A 17,578-nucleotide genomic window follows, 5' to 3' on the forward strand; every position below is an offset into this window, starting at 1 on the left:
CGGCCTTTAAGCATCTGTTCCTGCGTTCGGGCGCGCCAGTGTTATGTTTTGGCTGCTTTTCGCCACCTTGGTCCAAGGACGCCTGTGGTAACGGAATGTGGGGGGGGCCCTTTGCTCGTCACTTCATCTGCCGGCGTCTTATTTATTTCTGCGCTTAAAACTTTTTGTGGTGAGCAAAATTAGCTCTGGACTTTGAAAGTAGTTAGTAATTTGAGTAGAACTTACCTAAAAAAGTAGTTAAGTTAAACTACTAATTACTCAAATAAAGTTGTAATTGAAAGTTACCAAGTTACTCGGAAAAGTAGTTAAACTACAGTAGTTTGAGTAGAGTAGTTGAACTACGTCAAAGTCTGGATGAAATCTACAGTGCGAATCTATGAAAACCTGACAGCTCAAAACAAAAAGTTATTCTGGCAGATTAGGACCAAAACCGCTGAAAAGGGCTATCGATTTGCATGGCACAAAGAAGGAAAGATGTTCGTGAGAAAAGCTGCCGGTGACCGTCTTATCAGGATAGCAAGCGAAGATGACTTGGAGCTGATACGTTAATCAGAAACGCGAAGTTCACTTTTACTTTTATTTTTTTCGATAATGGATAGTTGTTCCACAGAACACAGTTATTATGATAACAATTCGTTCAGAAATCTTGTTAATGGAAACATTGCACACAATGACAATAGATTATCTGTATTTCATTTAAACACAAGAAGCATTAGAAACAAATGTGACGAAATTGAACAGTTACTCGACTGCCTAGAACTACGTTTTGATATCCTAGCATTCACTGAGACATGGCTTACGAATGATTCACATATTCCTGAATTTAACGGTTACTACCACACAGAGATATTTCGAACTGGGAAAAAAGGTGGGGGAGTGTCCCTTTACTATAAAAGCTACTTGGCATGCAGTGTTATCTCTGAATATACTCGTGTCTCTGCGAATTATGAGTGTCTTCTTGTAGGGTGTCGTGATTACATTATAGGTGTTGTGTACAGACCGCCATCCGGATAACCTAGTGTTTTTCTAGACTTACAAGAAATTTTTCAGTATGCATCTGAGAGTAAACTTCCTATGGTACCCCTTACGAAAATGGCAGATCTGGACTTATATAAAAAACAAACAAATATGGATATATAAAAAATTGGGCAGATCTGGCCATATCAAGCACATCAGTTTATATAAACCTTATATAACCAGACCTGCCCAATTTTTTATACATCCATATCTGGGTCTGCCAAATAGGGGTATATCTGCCTTTCATATCAGGGTGCTTTTTTTTTTTATTCTTGCAGATTTGTTCTTAAAAAAAGTCATGAAAGCTACACTTATGCGGTTTCTGCGAGAGTTATACGCCCAGGGGGACATTACGTAGGCGCTAAGTTTTGCGATTACTCGGCTAATTAATTAAAATTCACTAATGAACTTTTCAATAAGTGAAAATAGACATACGGTTGCAATAAGCAGCTAGCGGGGCCTCGTCCAAAATCCCTAAATCAGTCATTTTCAGAAAGTCTTTCAGCGCGTGAGAAGCGCACTAAAGCCACCACTCGTGGAGCAGGTACAAGGCTAGCGGTTTCGCTAAGACGCCCGCGCATTTTTTTTGTCTCTTATCTGCCTTGTGCCTGGTTTACAAGTGGTAACTTCAGCGCACTACTGCGCTTCACACGCTCTCAGTCTTTCTAAAAATTACTGGTTTAGGGGTTTTGGACGACGCTCAGCAAGTTTCTAATTGAAACCATATCTCTATTTTCACTAATTAAAAATTAATTAATGAATTTTATTTAATTAGCCGACTTATCGTAAAAATTAGCAAACTACATAACGTCCCCCTGGGCGTATCACTCTCGCACAAACCACATAAGTGTAGCGTTCATGGCTTCTTTTAAAACAATCTGCAAGAATAAAGAAAAAAAAAAACAAACGGTATTCACCGTGCTGGTAGTTGACTCTTCGACCCTCCACAGCGGGAGCAATGGTAAACTGTGCCGCGTTCGGCTGTACCAATTACCCGGTATACCGACGATCGTTTCGTCAGCATGAACCGCGAGACAGAGTGTCCGTCAAGTTAGAAAAAGTACAAGCGGGCGGAGAGGGATACGCCCGCGGATGACCTAGCATTGTTTACCAGTATATCGCAAAATCGTAACAATCTACACGCGACTCGTAAAGCCGCTCGTAAAATTTTGGAACGCGTAATTAAGAGTCTGTGCTGCTGTTGTTTTTTGGCGACACGTCAAAACTTTGTCGGCGGCATGTCGAAACTTTCTGCTTTTAGCGCAATCGCACCAACGCCGAAACATTCTGCACAATGATTCTCCAGGCTGCCAGGAGATAGTCACGGCCTAAATCTAGAGGTAATCTGGAAGAATACATTTAGGAAAGACGATCAATTGTCACGAAGTAGGTTGCAGCGCACTTACGTTGACGAGACGCGACTTCAAAGGTGTTGTACGAGGGAGATGTCGACACGGCCACGGCAAAACCACCACTTGAACACAGAAACGAGAAGGTGCCCTGAAGATTCAACACGATGTAACACAAGCTGTCGTTTGTAGAACCGAACACTAAACGCATCACAAAAAATTCTTGGGCTTCTTTGAAGAAATCGCTTGCAGAAGCAGACGTACGCATTCACACGGCAAACTAGGTCCGGCTAAACGCATTCCGAGATCGGCAACGGCTAACGCGTCATCCGTCAAACCACGTGACCACTCACCATTTACAACGCTTTCACCTTTGGGAGAGAGAAAAGGATCGAAGGAGCGGCCAAAACGGGGTTTCACGAACAAAAGGCTTATCTTTTGGGGCCACAACCAGGAGATGTGTCACTTGTAACGAAGGTTGACAGTGCTGTGAGTGCTATGTGTGACCTTGGGCGCCAGGTAGGTGCGATGCCCTGCTTTGTCACCAGATTCTAGACTGTAGTCACGTGACCCTAACCGGAGACACGATTTGCCTAAAACACGCGTAGCGTCTACCCTGCTGTCAATACCGAGTGAACATACAGCTCTATGAAGTCTAGCTTTTGAACTCAAAACGATGCAAGTTTCAAGATAATATGTTTTACGCTGTATAAACCGCATTATAATTTTAAATGAAAAAATTAACGCGACTATTTTTTTGTGCATGATGTCGTCAAATAAATAAATAAATAAATATATATATATATATATATATATATATATTATGTATGTATGTATTTCTACCAATAAATTTAAAATCACGTCTACACTGTTTCAGATTTTTTTACGAACGAGTTATACATAAAAGACACCACGGACAGCACATCTTCCGACTTTCAACACACGATGAATCGCCGTCGCTCGCAAACGAACGGATGCGATGCTGCGCGAACGGTTTTGAAAGAGCCGCGTATTGTACTCCGGGCGTAACGGCTTCCGTTCGAAGGGAAAAGGATTCGGGACGGCGAAGTAGCGTCTTGCATCTTGAGTAAGCTAACGGTACGCTCAATTTAGCGGGAAACATGAAAAAAAAAAAAAAAATTAGTTTCACTGCCAGATTTTGCGGGAAAATTGACGTCACGTGACATACATACCAATTCAATTTCATGCTAAATTTAGCGGGGCAGTTACACCGATAGCGACGCCAACATCGCTTAGCTCGGAAACGGGTGCCTAAGAGCTGCGACTAAAATCCATTATTTGATTAACTCGCGCTGCGATCGCACTTCGTCATATCGTCACACATCAAACATACAACCAAATTTCATTTGTCTTTCATCCTTCACATTGCGCAATTGATTAATTGGTCCAAATACCTGGAATAACTTCACTTTCAGGATGTTGACAATAGTTAACCAATTACATGAGACTCATGCAATATACATCAATCAACTAGTGTCTTAGCGAGTACATATAACTTGTTGCTTACACGACTGAAACGGGCCCATGTATCATTATCAGGGGCGCTATATTTGCACGCGTATATGGTGATATATGGACGTATTTACGCACTTATACGGCCAGATCTGGCAGTATTTGCCCACCTATCTGTCGAAATACAGCCGTATTAGCTCCCATATCTGGCTAAATACAGCCCTATTTGACTGCTTATATTATCATATCTGAACGTATATAAAATATATCAGGGCCATATCTGACATTTTCGTACGGGACTAGTTGGTGATTTTAATATTAATCTGATGTTGTCTGACTCATGGCAATTAGAATTTTTAGATCTCGTGCAATCAAATGGTTATGAAAATGTAATTGATTGTCCTACCCGCGTTACATCTGAGACGGAAACTTTAATTGATTTATGTTTGACCAATGCAATGAGAAATGGCGTAGTATCTGGTGTACTGACGGTGGATTTAAGTGATCACCTACCTCTCTTTTGCTTTCTTCCATGCGCAAACGTCGGCTACAATAAAACGAATATAACTAACCCTTATTATCGAGACATAAACGATTATAGTATCGAGCGCTTCGTTATGCTTGTATCGGCCATACACTGGAATGATATATACAATGAGCCAAACCCTAGTAAGTCCTACGATAAGTTTATAGAAAAGATAAAAGAAGCCTATGAAGATGCGTTCCCATTTAGGAAAGCCAAAAGACACAAGAAATCACGGAAACCCTGGAATACCGTAACACTTCTCAAACGAATTAATGAGCGAAATAAACTTTACGACACATTCATAAAAACAAAAGACCTCGATATACTGGCTGAATACAAAAAGAGACGGAACAAGTTAAACTCCGACATAAAAAAGGCGAAAGTAAACTATTATAAAAATAAATTCATTACAATTCAACATAAGTCTTCCATACGTGAAAGTATGGAAGACGGCAAAAGAACTGATGTCCAAATCAAGCAGTACCATTCCCAATGTCCTTAGAATACATGACGTGGATTATTCTGGTAGAGAACTTGCAAATCTATTTAATGCTCATTTTTTGCTTTCGGGCGCTCCGACCTACATACGCGGGAAAGAAACTTTGAATTTCATACCCGCGTATGTTTACAACAGTCTATATTTTTGTCACCAACTACAGAGGCTGAAGTGCTTAACGTAATAAATTCATTAAGAAACAGCGGCGCATGCGGCGATGATGAGTTGAAAGTTGAACCTAAAAAAGCAATTGCTGGGGTAATATGCCAACCACTATCAGCAATCTGTGATAAAATATTAAGCACCGGGATATTTCCTGCTCAATTAAAAATCGCCCGAGTATCAGTATACACAAAGGTGGGCCACTTAATAATTTAAACAACTACAGACCTATATCTGTATTGCCAGTATTTACCAAAAGTAATAGAGAAGATAATAAACTCCAGGATGTCGGACCATTTTATTAAACATGACCTAATTGTTGAACAACAATATGGATTTCAAAAAAGGGAAATCAACCGAGGAAGCTTTACTGAAAATCAAGGACAAAATTTTAACCAATTTTGAGATCAAGCTTTACAGATTAGGAATATTTTTAGATTTCAGGAAAGCGTTTGATTCTATTAAGCATGAAATAATTCTGAAGAAGTTGTATAACTATGGTATTAGAGGAGTAGCCCTAGAACTTATTCAAAATTACTTATCAGATCGTGTGCTATATGCGACTTTAAGTTGCGAGAAATCAGAAATCGTTAAAATACAATATGGTGTTCCCCAGGGGTTTATCCTCGGACCACTCTTATTTTTGGCGTATATTAATGATATTGTCAACATTCCCCACACACCTGACATTGTGCTATACGCCGATGATACAAACGTATTTTTTTCTGGTGCCAACATAGATGAACTTGAATCACTTGCGAATGATTGGATGTTAGAGTTAAGTGCATGGTTGACATGTAATGAATTAGAGCTAAACACCGAGAAAACAAAGTATATGATATTTCGAGCAAAAAATAAAAGTATTAATCAAGAACTTAACCTACGATTTAGAAATAGTGAAATTCAATATGTAAAAGCTCACAAGTTTTTAGGTGTATACTTTCAAGAAAACCTTAATTGGTCTTATCATATTGATCAGATCCGGCCAAACATCTCCCGGTCAATAGGCATTATAAATAGGCTCAAATATATCATTCCGGTTTGGTTAAAACGACAGTTATACTTTACTCTTGTTCATTCTCGTTTAAATTACTGCAGTTTGGTATGGGGTACGTGCTCTCAGACCTGTATATCCAAGCTGCTCATTCTACAGAAAAGAGCAGTACGGTCAATTGCCAATATCTCATATAAGGAACACTCTAGCCCATATTTTATCATGTATTCTCTTCCTACGGTAGAACAATCACTCATTCAAAAACTGGCAATTTACATGTTTTACAAAATAAAAGCACACCCTCAGTTTGTACATGAAAATTACATCAACAATGCATCAATATACTCATTTCGCCATACCCACTACACTCAGTCCAGAGTACGCACAAACTACGGTAAACAAAGAATACTTAATCAGATAGCACAGCTATTAAACAACCACCCTGAAATACTGTCCATGATAAATAATTCCAACACAATATACACATTTAAACGAACACTGAAAAAGTACCTTTCAGGTATAACATGATTTATTAAAGTTTCCGGCCGCATTTCTTTTGTTATATCAATGTATCTCAGTGTAATCCCACTATTTGTATTTGATTGTTTAGTTCCTATGTTTCTGTACGTTGTGCTGCTGACTGTACACGGGGATGGAGCCCTGTCAGGCGATTTAAATCGCCTTTTGCCCCATCCTCCTAGACACTTGTCTAAATAAAAAATATTATTATTATTATTATTGCAGTCTTAACAGTAGACCTGTGCCTGTTAATGACATAACATAAAGATATCTCTTTTGAGCCTAAAACAACACCCCCCGAAAAAAGCCTCTTGCTCGGTGGTGTTGCGCTCCAGTATTCTCGTGCTGCGCTTGAGTTAGTATGCTTAAGTAAAATGTTTATGACAAAAATCCAGACACGTTTTATTTCTCCTCTTAGGAAGATAGTGACGTGAAAGGGGCATAATATATGGTCAATTAATGTTGTTCTTATTGATTGTTAATTTTTTGTGTTACAGTGATGCGAGTGGATGTATAAAATTATGCCTCAAATCTGAGCACAAAGGCTCAAACAAACTGATAGATTTCTAATTGCATTTACAACTAAACATGAGATCCAGACTTACACAGATCTCGTTTAAGTAACATGTCTTCGGTATGTTATGAAGCACATGATGGAAGAAACGTATGGAGACGAATGAAAACAGTTGTTAAAAATAAATTGTACTGAACACAAATATAGCTTGTGTGTTAATTTTTAATTATACAGCTGAAACTTGCGAACATGTGTGCTGTCGATGGAATTCCTCATTTCATTCTGCATGTATAAAACATGTAACTTGGTGCTGGAGGCAAAATACAGTTACAATGCAGATGACGAACTAAAATATGCATTGCCGGAAGATTCAAAAACTTAAATAACATCTAAAAAGGACAAAAAAAAACACATCGTCTGGAAACTGCATTTGAGTGGAAGCCGGCGGTTTTAGGGCGGAACTAACGCACCACTCCCGCGATCGCGGGAGTAGTGCGTTAGAACTCTCCTCCAGAAAATGCGCGGGGTAACACTTTTTTTATGCGCACTACTTTTATATATTCCTAAGCGTTGGACGCTATGTATAAAATGTGGTTTCTTAAACAAAGAGCCACGCAAAAACAAAAAAGTAAGTAAGCGTAAACGGCGGAAACATTATTGAAACAAAAAAGGGCGGTGACGTACGGAGTTCAAAGTTACGGGGTGAGGCGAACCTCAACCAGACGGTTCTCGTTTCAACGCACCTTATCCATTTTTAAAACTCGCGTGGTGTTGCGCCTTGGGGCGTCCGAATTCGAGGTGCTAGGAAGTGCTTTAATGTCTACCTCATTGCGCTCCGGTGCAGATGTGATCCCAAAGTCTTCATCAGGCGTCGACACTTAGTTGCCGTCGGTAGACTACACTGTCGCCCCGAGGAGGATGCGTCGCATCGCTCCCGGATCGTTCCTGGACGAAGTAGTTGCCCCCTAGGCCGCTTACTCTGGGCTTGCAGGCAACGCGTCCGGCCCAGGTTCGTTAATAAGGAGCCAACCGCCTGATTCGTCGTCCGTGGTGTCGTTGACGACGGCAGCTGCAGGTTGGGCTGGTGCACCTTGAATAGCTTCGGAATATACCGTATCGTCGGGTGCAGGAGCCACCACAGATTGAAGGTTTACTCGCAGAACGTCGCTGGCCGAATTCGCCTTGCTGGCTGGGAGTCCACAGGGCGCAGGACCGGCGGCACGCTTAACTGTCGTCGCAAGGTGCTGTGCGTCGTTGCGTGGTTGTGACCGCACCGCCGGCACGGCGAGCAGCGGCCCTCAGTGTTTGGGCTCAAAGTGCAACACTGGTTGCAACAAGGAGTGTTGCGCGCCGCCCCAATGTGACCTTCTTGGCCGCAGCGGGCGCCGACTCGCTTCATGCCGCGTTACCAAGAAGGACTCTGACTTCGACGGGGGTAGGTGCTGCAGTGGAATCCTGCTCGGCGGCAAGGGTAAGAACCCTGGTGACACACGCGACGCGGGAACGCGGGCCAAAGAGACCGGGTTCGCAGGATTACACTGACTAGCAGGAGGCGCTCGGAAGGCAGGCGCTGCTGCGGCCAGAAAGGAGCACACAGTAAAAACTGCGAAATCGACACCATGGGAGCTTTGGCCCAATTCCCCAAAGCACACCTTACATTCACTGTTTTGCCTCATGTCTCGGAATAATTTTCTCGCCAATTTTACGTTTACTGGATCAGAAAAGGCACACAGCAGCTTGAAACTCTCCTTTTTCACCGATCTCTTTTCAGTTATACATGGATGTACGCTTGGCATCAAACCTGTCTTGAGCGCGGGAGCGGTGCGCTCCGCACAGCGCGTGCGACATCTTCCGGCACACGCTGGACCCGAAATAGCACGCATCTGAGCATGTGCCGCCATTGCGCAGCGCTATGGCTGATGATAACGGTTTTGCTGACTCTTCTGTAGACCCCATCGGCCGCCGGAGGAGCGCTCGGCACCTCCAGGCCGCGAAATCAAGGCACTCGGTGTGACCGCCTACGCGCCGCTGGCTCCGCATTATCGCTGGATCTTCTGATACGAATTTAGCCACTCAACTTGCGCGCTTTCTTTCGTCGAGGAGCGCAAGCCGCAAAAGTGGTCCTATCCGCATACTGAGTTTACGTGCCACTCATCATGCCTAAAATATATATATATATATATCTCGATATTTGTTTTATTTGTTTTCGTTTTTCATGATATTTTTATTTTGGCTCTAATTTAAAGTGAACTGAATAAAAATATCTGCATGACCATGCAAGTGTCTTGTGACATGGTATATATTGAATGATTCATTGCGACATCAAATATTTTAATTGGTTGCGTCATTACGAGCCTGACGCTGCTGGCACCAGCGGAAGGAAGCTGTTAGGATTGGAATATTTTTGTGTCCGACCCACCATAATTACCGCGGAATCGCAAGCCGCAGTTATGGTTTCATCGTGAACGCAATTTACTGGAAGTACAGAGAAGACAAGCACTTGAATTGGTAGCGGTGAGGAAGCAAACCTCTGCCGTGCTACACAAATTTTTCACGGTCATCCCCGCTCATAAGTACTTAGCAAGTTCCTCACAGGGTGAATATGCGGCACTGTCGGCGGCACCGCTTTCGTCCCTCCACTCCCGCTCCCGCCGGCTACTTCCATTGACCGGACTCTCTTTATATACGGCTCTGGTCAGCTCCGTCCCTCAAATTCTTGCCCCCTAAAAATGACTCCAGCCGGCCCTCGCAGAACTTCACGAGCTTGTCAACATGTGACAGTGCTGCCGGTCTCCCAAGGTTACGGTTTTTCAATCTATAATCATTCACCGTAACCTACCTCAATACAACAAATCGCCCAAATCGTCTGGGTGCCTGTCTTGCTGTGACACCTTTGTGGTCCCGAAATAGCACGCCCAGACAATTTAAGCGCAGGTACTCAAATTATCTGGGTGTCTGTTTTGCTGCGACACCTTTGTTTGCATCGCTGAAGATCTGCAGGTGACAGTGCATCGCTTTACCCATCTGTAACCCGGCCTGCTGTCGGGTGTTTTTTGTGGTGGTGGCTCTGCTGCTCGTGGGTTCTTCGTAGGTGTTCCAGAAAACAATTTACGGGCGTCTGGTGGTCTGGGAGTCATCTCCCCCACGGAACCTGTCGCACCATTGCCCGGCATAGACAGTTGGCCGGGGTTCCTCCCTTAGGGGAGGAACGGTCTTGTAACCTATGTTCCTTTAGAAAGGGAGAAACTTTCGTCCCTGAAGCAGGGGAGCAAAGTTCCTCCGTCGCCTGCATCTCAATCGAATCGAGCCCAATAACACTTGACGAGGACGCTACGTCTCTTGTACGGGGCGAGAGGAGCAGCAAATAAAAGCGTAACAGGAGCTTTCCGCGAATTGTGTTAATTTCCGAAGCCTAATTCCCCCCACAGGTTATTGCGGAGAAGGCGCCGTGTAACCGAGCTTTCGGTTGCACGTCAAAAGATCCCCAGGTTGTCCAAATTAATCCTCAGACCTCCGCTGGGGCGTGCCAGATGCCCGTCGTTGGTTTGGCACATAAAACTTCAAAATTTGACTTTCCCCCCACAGGCACAGAAACTTCCGTTTCGAAAGCAGTTACTCAGTCTTCTCGTCGACAGCACTGCGATATTAAACGGAGACAACCGAAACCGACACCCAGTTACTTCGCGCACTTTGCGTCTTACCTTTGGTGTTCCTCGAGTCACAATTCCTTCGTCAACCGCACATCACGGAGAACGGCAAACTCAATCCGCGAAACCAAAAGCCGCTCTCGAAAGAGCGAACTCGAAGCCGCTGTTTATCGCGTAGCGTGAAAGAAGGTTACATCGCTAGCCACCAGATGACGGGATCAAGCAGAGTAATTGCAACTAGCTAGGCTAGATGGCGCTAGGTACCGCCCAATTCATGTTCTACAAAAAAATTGATTTCCTCAGGCCACTCTTGCGCGTGGGAATCCTCTACAATACACATTGCGCTTATTACAAGCATCAGGTGAACATACATTGAGCACATACACGAAGCACTCCAATATCAATACAACGGAACACCATAATAACCCGAAAACTACACCCGTTCTCTGCGTTTCCGTGTTTTATACTGGTCGTTTTGAACGGACGGAATTTTTCGGTGACTGAATAAGCAATACAAAATATTCCCAGCGTGTTAAATTTTTTCCAGCAATGTTATACCTCTGAGAGTATTTTGAATGGCTCAGGGGATGAATCTCTTATTAAAAAGCAAACGCTCGATCATGCCGTAATTATTCGAAAACAATAAATCAAGCCGCTCCAATGCGGTTCGAAGCCATGAGTTTGTTTCCCCGCACGGCACGTCGTAGCCTGCATTTCTATTGTTTCGTTTTTTTGTTTTTTTTCTTATTTGTGCTGTTCGCGCAAAGCCGCAATTGCCGTCTTGAATTACTCTCCGTAGAGCGGATATTCACTCAGTTGGAATCGATGATTCACGGGCTGAGAAATCGCGTTTCGATCAACTTGAATGCAGTCAAAGCCGCGACTTGCGGCAGGTGTTAAGTGTACGGAGCTACGCCGTGGCGAGCCCGAAAACTTCTAGCGCTCATCCCAGCGTGCCGCTTGGAGGGCAGTTTATCCAGGAACCGTAGTATATTTAAACAGCAAAATAAAGGGTAGCTTTTTTTCTCTATTTTACCTACTATTATTTTTTAATGCTAAAATTGCACACTGTAAATATACGTGCTTTGCGTCACGATTTCGTACTGTTGTCCTTGCCCCAGAGCGCAATCGCTCTCGGGGACGAGACAACCGACAGTCACATTGGCCACTGTACGATAGGAGCTTATACTGTTCAGACCAGCGTTCCAAAATGGCTATCCGCACGTTGATCGATTGCACGTAGCCCCTCAAGTAGTATTAAGCTTTTTAATGTAAAACGAAGTGTCAACCTGTGACACCCCGCCCCCTCCGATCACGGCCCGACGAGCGGCATCAATGCCCGGCAGTTTACGCCATCTCATCTTGTTGTTACACCACTGACACGCGAACACACGGTCACATCGGCAATAATTCCGGTCTTCTGTTCACAACCTACAACACTGCCATCATGATGTTGCAGCTGTGTGGCTGACACGCACAAATACAGAACCACGTTGAACGCCGGTTGCACTAGGCATCGGAAAAAAGAACCGAACTCAGCACGGAAGGCACCCAGGCAGCCGGCAGCAAAACCTCCCTGTCTTGGACGCAGTTCCTGCGGTTTCCATAACGTGGAAAACGTCGACACAGCTCCGTGTGGTTTCGCCACTGTAGTTCCGTGCCGCGTGAGTCCCGCAATCCGGAGACGGGCATCCTACCCAGTGTACGTGGCGCTGCTGGCACCGCTCCGGAAGTTCGCTGTTTCTAGCGGCTTCGTTTGCTCGTTTGATAAAATTAGTGATAAAAACGTCAATGCAACCGAACCGTTCTGCACGTTTAGAATAGAAAACGGAATTACAGGCGGCCTTCGCTGCCGCTGAAGCTCAATCAACTCAACAGTTATTTATTAAACAACGTGCGCGACCTGCTCGAAGAACGAAACTGAAAGAAGATGAGTCGGGAGGGCGAAAGCTTTCTCCCGTCTGCCTGGAGAAGGAGAAAAACGTTTCGTTCCTCCCCTTTTGTCGTGTCCGCTTGGGGGCGCGTCAGTAGAAGGGAGAAAGGCGTGCCGTTGCTACTTTTTTCCTCAATTTTTTCTCAGAGTGTGGAGCTCGCAGTGGCAAGAGCTCCAGAAACTTCGTAAATTTGTCGATGGCCAGAAAAGCATGTTAGTGCTGCCTCCCTGATGAGATCCATGCTGAGCTCTGCTATGGATTCCTCCGTCAAGATGCTGTCCATCGGTCCTTTTCGCTTCTGACGGCGAGGCATCAAGGACTGGCATGACTACCAAGGGGGAACATAGTGTGAGATATGAGGCCGGATACCCAGCCAAAAGTAGATTTCGGAAACTCTCTTCAAGGCTTTAGAGTAGCCTAGGTGCCACTAAGGGGGTCAGTTATTGATTTATTGGTTTTCTTTAGAGTGCGCCAGAAGCAGCATTCGTCTTGATAGTTTGCACTTTATAAGAGAACTACCGAAGGACAAAACAAATACGTAAGCATAGAAACGTAGAAACTAAAATTTAAAACACACCTCAGACTTCTCATCAACGTGTTAACATGTGTTTTCTCACAGTAAAGAAAGGAAGCAAAAAAGGCAAGGTCATGATAATCGCGGTTAAAGGATAATTGTGTGCCAGTTATTGATGATCTGATAATAACATTCATTGGGTAAAACAACGTGAACGCTTTATTGTGCTTCCTTGGAACACAGAACAAAATGCCACTAAGAAACGACAGAGTACAAAATATGCCGTTTATTAATTTATGTATAAATGTTTCTCGCCAGCTTCCAATCACACAAAGACATAGGTCAAACAAGTTAAGTATGTCATGGTCAAAACAAATACACCTCCCAATCTATATACCGTAAACGATACACACAAGACGACGCTGCACTCTTTCCAAAAAAATCACCATCGACAAAATACCATACGTGTGAACTCAACTCCAGCTTAGATAAAAGAGTGGCTCGAAATAAATCAATCACGCGTTCATGAAACCTAAAATGACGAGTATCTTGAGAGATGACGCCCAGCACTTCTAAAAAATCACTAACAAGTTTCCAAACATATGCAGTAAACAAAAGGCGTTAGTCGAAGTGGCCACCGAGGTAGCGAATACAAGCCGACCTTACAATCATCGAACTAAACATAGAATAAAAATCAATGATGCCGCTTCTTCTCCGTATAATCGAAACAACTTTCGTTTTACAGGGGTTAAGAGAATATTTTCATGCACCAGTTTTGGACTGCAGTAATATCGACTTGCAGCAGAAGGCCATCTGGGATGAAACTTGTTCTACCGTAATTCTTAATATCATTAGCAAACTGGAGTAGCTCATAGTTCTGCGCTGAACATACTAAATAGCTAATTAAATATTAAAAGAAGTGACCTTAAATTGCACCCTTGTGGAACTCCTGTGTTTAACATATCGGGTGATTAAAACAATCACTAAAAAGGCACTTTGCTTAACCTTCGACCCAAATAGCTTGTCGCTTTGGGCCTAGTCAGGCCCAAAGCGAAAACTCAGCTATATACAACTTACGGACAACAAGTCCAAAAGCTTTCGTGCAATCAAAGTAAGTTGCATCAACCCTGCCCCCGTGGCATTACCTTAAGCGACGTATATTTAGAAACAAACAAAAAAAAACATGCGAGATTAGTTTTGGCCGACCGACCTCTACAAAAACCGTGTTGGTTTTGACAAAGGCAAGACTTGAACAGGGAATACTTGAAATATCATTTGAAAAAGAGCAGAGTCAATAAATCGGGAGATAGTTATAGAGGCATCCCTTTCACCCCTTAGCAAAAAGAGGCCGTACTTGAAACGAATTTGAATTATATTGAATATCGATATTCATTTTGTATTCATTCTGTATTATTTTGTCCCCATTCGAAAAACGTGTGCAAGGTAGTCAAAATATATCATAAATATTAATAAGAAAAGACTTTAGATATACCAAAAGATAATTCCTTCCCCCTCAAGATGTCATTTGTGCACTAAAAAAACCAGTCGCACATTTTTGGGGGATTTTGTTAATAAATGTGTTCGTGTGGTATTTGAAGGCATTTCTAAATAAATCCCACGAATACACATTAGAAACGAACACAAACACAATTACCTTGACGCACTGAGCACCAAAATCACAGTCCCATTGACTGCACTAGAGCCTTATATAGCCTACACATTGAAGGTAATCATTTGGCCGGTGACCAGGCCTGCACTTATTAAGGTTCCAAGTATTCGATCTTCTCCTCGGGAGTCTGTCAAAGGGGAAAGAGTGTTTTGAAGTTCGTGAACGATATCTCTTAATAAAAGCATTAATACAACTAATAATAATTCGGCGCAGTCGCTAAATATTACCCACAAAAACGGCTACTAGAAGAAACGCTATTGCTTTTCTGCATAGCACCACCCAGGATGAAGCGAGTCAAGCTAGTTTCTTCACTTTAAAATAGTTGTATTGCTTTTCTTTACTAGTTGACTATTTAATATGGTTATTAACGTCGCTATATTAAAGTCACTACCTCCATTACGTAGAATGGTGAGCATACACATTCAGTGAACTAACATTGTGCTAACACAATTCCACGCCAAACATATCTGCTCACAGCACTTACTAAAGCTTTCAGCATCAAAAAGTGTTGTGGTTGCAGTTCCCGAACCCCATTTGTGATTAGTGTGCAAGAAACTCTTCAGGTGTGTTCTTGATAGAAAAAAATGGAACAATTACATAAACTCGACTGATCTATCAGTGCGGTGCTGCACAACCCAATTGACAATACTAATCAAATGTATTTGGGCATTTGAGTGTACTCTACATCTGCTTGAAATGAACGTCTGATAGGCGAGCTTTTCAATACTTCTATTAGTTTAAATCAGACTACCAAAGTATTGCAGTCAAAAGATACTTAGAATATAATATAACAGTATTTACGATTCCCAGGTATTTTAACAGTATTCTGCACATATTTTTGATCGCGGCATTTTCATTAGGGTTGCAGTATATTTTGCATGAAATAAATAAATACTTTTAAAAATCTACATGAAAGGTATTTTGTGCCTACTAATTTAGTATTTACATATTTCAGAACGCATGAAGGAAACTTCAAATGTAGTTCAAATAAAGGTATTTGAAAAAGATTTTCTGAAATATACCTTAGTGCTAAGTAAAAAAGGAACTGTATATTTCCGGTTCATTTATTATGTACTTGCAATTATAAGCTGTACTTCAAATACACTCAAATTAGAATGTGGTATATTTCAAACGTCTTAGTTTTCGCTAAGGGACCCTTATTCAAATATTGGCACTCCACTCTTTTTTTCGGCGGGAAAGGTGTTGAGTTCAATGATAAGTTAAAATTTATTGCAACAAAGGTAAAAAAAAAATATATTTACATTCCTTAAAATGAAAGCTGAATATCCATCATGAGTGCCTAACTTCTTCTAGTGAAGTTTATTAATTCTGAGGACTGCACTTTCAAGTGTAAGCATAGGAAAGTAAAGCATGTTGCTAAACGATTGAAGACCGCAGATGGGTCATTTATGTATCCAGCATTGTTTTGTGAAACGATTGAAAGAAATCGACTGGATTACTTTATAGGTCTCGCGTAGTTAAATAAAAACGCTTGGGTCACGTCTTAGATTACATTCAGCCGTATGCCGCCAATTTTCTTTGTCACAATGGATCAGCTTTTTCGCCCTTTTACGCTGCTCTTTAAACGTCACGTTTTAAATTACATTCACCCGTATATCGCCAATTTTCTTTGTCACACTGGATCAGCCCTCTCGCCCTTTTGCGCTGCTCTTTGAACAGCCCCCTGCATTTCTCAAAGGCCAGTGTGTTTTTACATTGTGTCATACTTTGCTTTCTTACGTAACGCCTCGCGTAGCTCTCATCAAAACCAGTGAAGGAAGTGGAAGAGCGACCGTGCTTTCGCGGGATGAAATTAGTCAAAGCTACAACTTCATATATGTGCCATATATGACGAGGCTACCAATATCTGAGCATAGTATAATAGCCTTCCAGTTCACGTTGCGAAAGTGGTTATAAACATTAAAATACTATCAAAGGGCGAACCGGAGCCGTGGCCCAGTGGCACGGACCGTCCTCTTCGGCTACGGGAGGTGATCGTTTCGAAGCCCACCGTCGGACACCCACCAGCTAAATGGGTACAAGCGTCCTCCGACCTCGGCGCTGGGGTTCATATACAGGGTATGACGCTTGGGAAAGGTTCCGCAAACCCCACTAAGCCTAGCGGCGAGAACCCTTAATCGCAACCGCTCGTCGGTTGCGGCGGTATGCCGCCTTTGGTGGCGTTGTGGCACTCGTGCAGACTTTCGCCCTTGGGAAACCAGGTGAAAAGTTGAACGCAAAGGCGCGCGCGCAAAAGGCGTAGTTGTGTCTCCGAGACTGGCCACTTGCTTATGTCAGGCGTTGAAAAGGGATAGAGAGGATAAACGGTGAAAGCAATTTATAAAAAGCAACGAAAGTATCTAGAACAGCTCTTAATATGGCCGGTAAAATGATTGCCACGCATATGTCGAGCGTATTTTTAGCTTCGCTTGTTGTGGAATGCAGGTGATCAAGCCTTTCTAAACTAGCAAATTCAAACACTCATTGGGCACTAGTACGGGCTTCGGGTGATGCTGCAGTTATCGTGTTTGAATTCCAAACAGTCCCAGAAACATGGAGGTTCCGGAGAATCAGTTCATCATCTTTTGCAAAAATTATCTCACTAGAAAAAAAGCAAGGTGCCCCTGAATGCTTGTGCATCTGAACGAGGCGGAAAGCAATAATTTCCAATGAGCAAGTCTCGTTTTCACAGAGGACTACTTTGCGCCCATAGATTTTTATTTCCTGCTACGAAAATATGGAAACGATTTCCAAATGGCTGTCA

General features: G+C 42.8%; 1 pseudogene; it reads left to right on the plus strand.

The window, feature by feature from the left end:
* Positions 1–777: 777 nt before the first annotated feature.
* The window catches only part of LOC115330034, a 108,489-nt pseudogene continuing 91,688 nt past the window's right edge, over positions 778–17,578 (plus strand).

Source organism: Ixodes scapularis, unplaced genomic scaffold (assembly GCF_016920785.2).
Source record: "Ixodes scapularis isolate PalLabHiFi unplaced genomic scaffold, ASM1692078v2 PGA_scaffold39__5_contigs__length_11793443, whole genome shotgun sequence".
NCBI classification, from domain to species: domain Eukaryota; kingdom Metazoa; phylum Arthropoda; class Arachnida; order Ixodida; family Ixodidae; genus Ixodes; species Ixodes scapularis.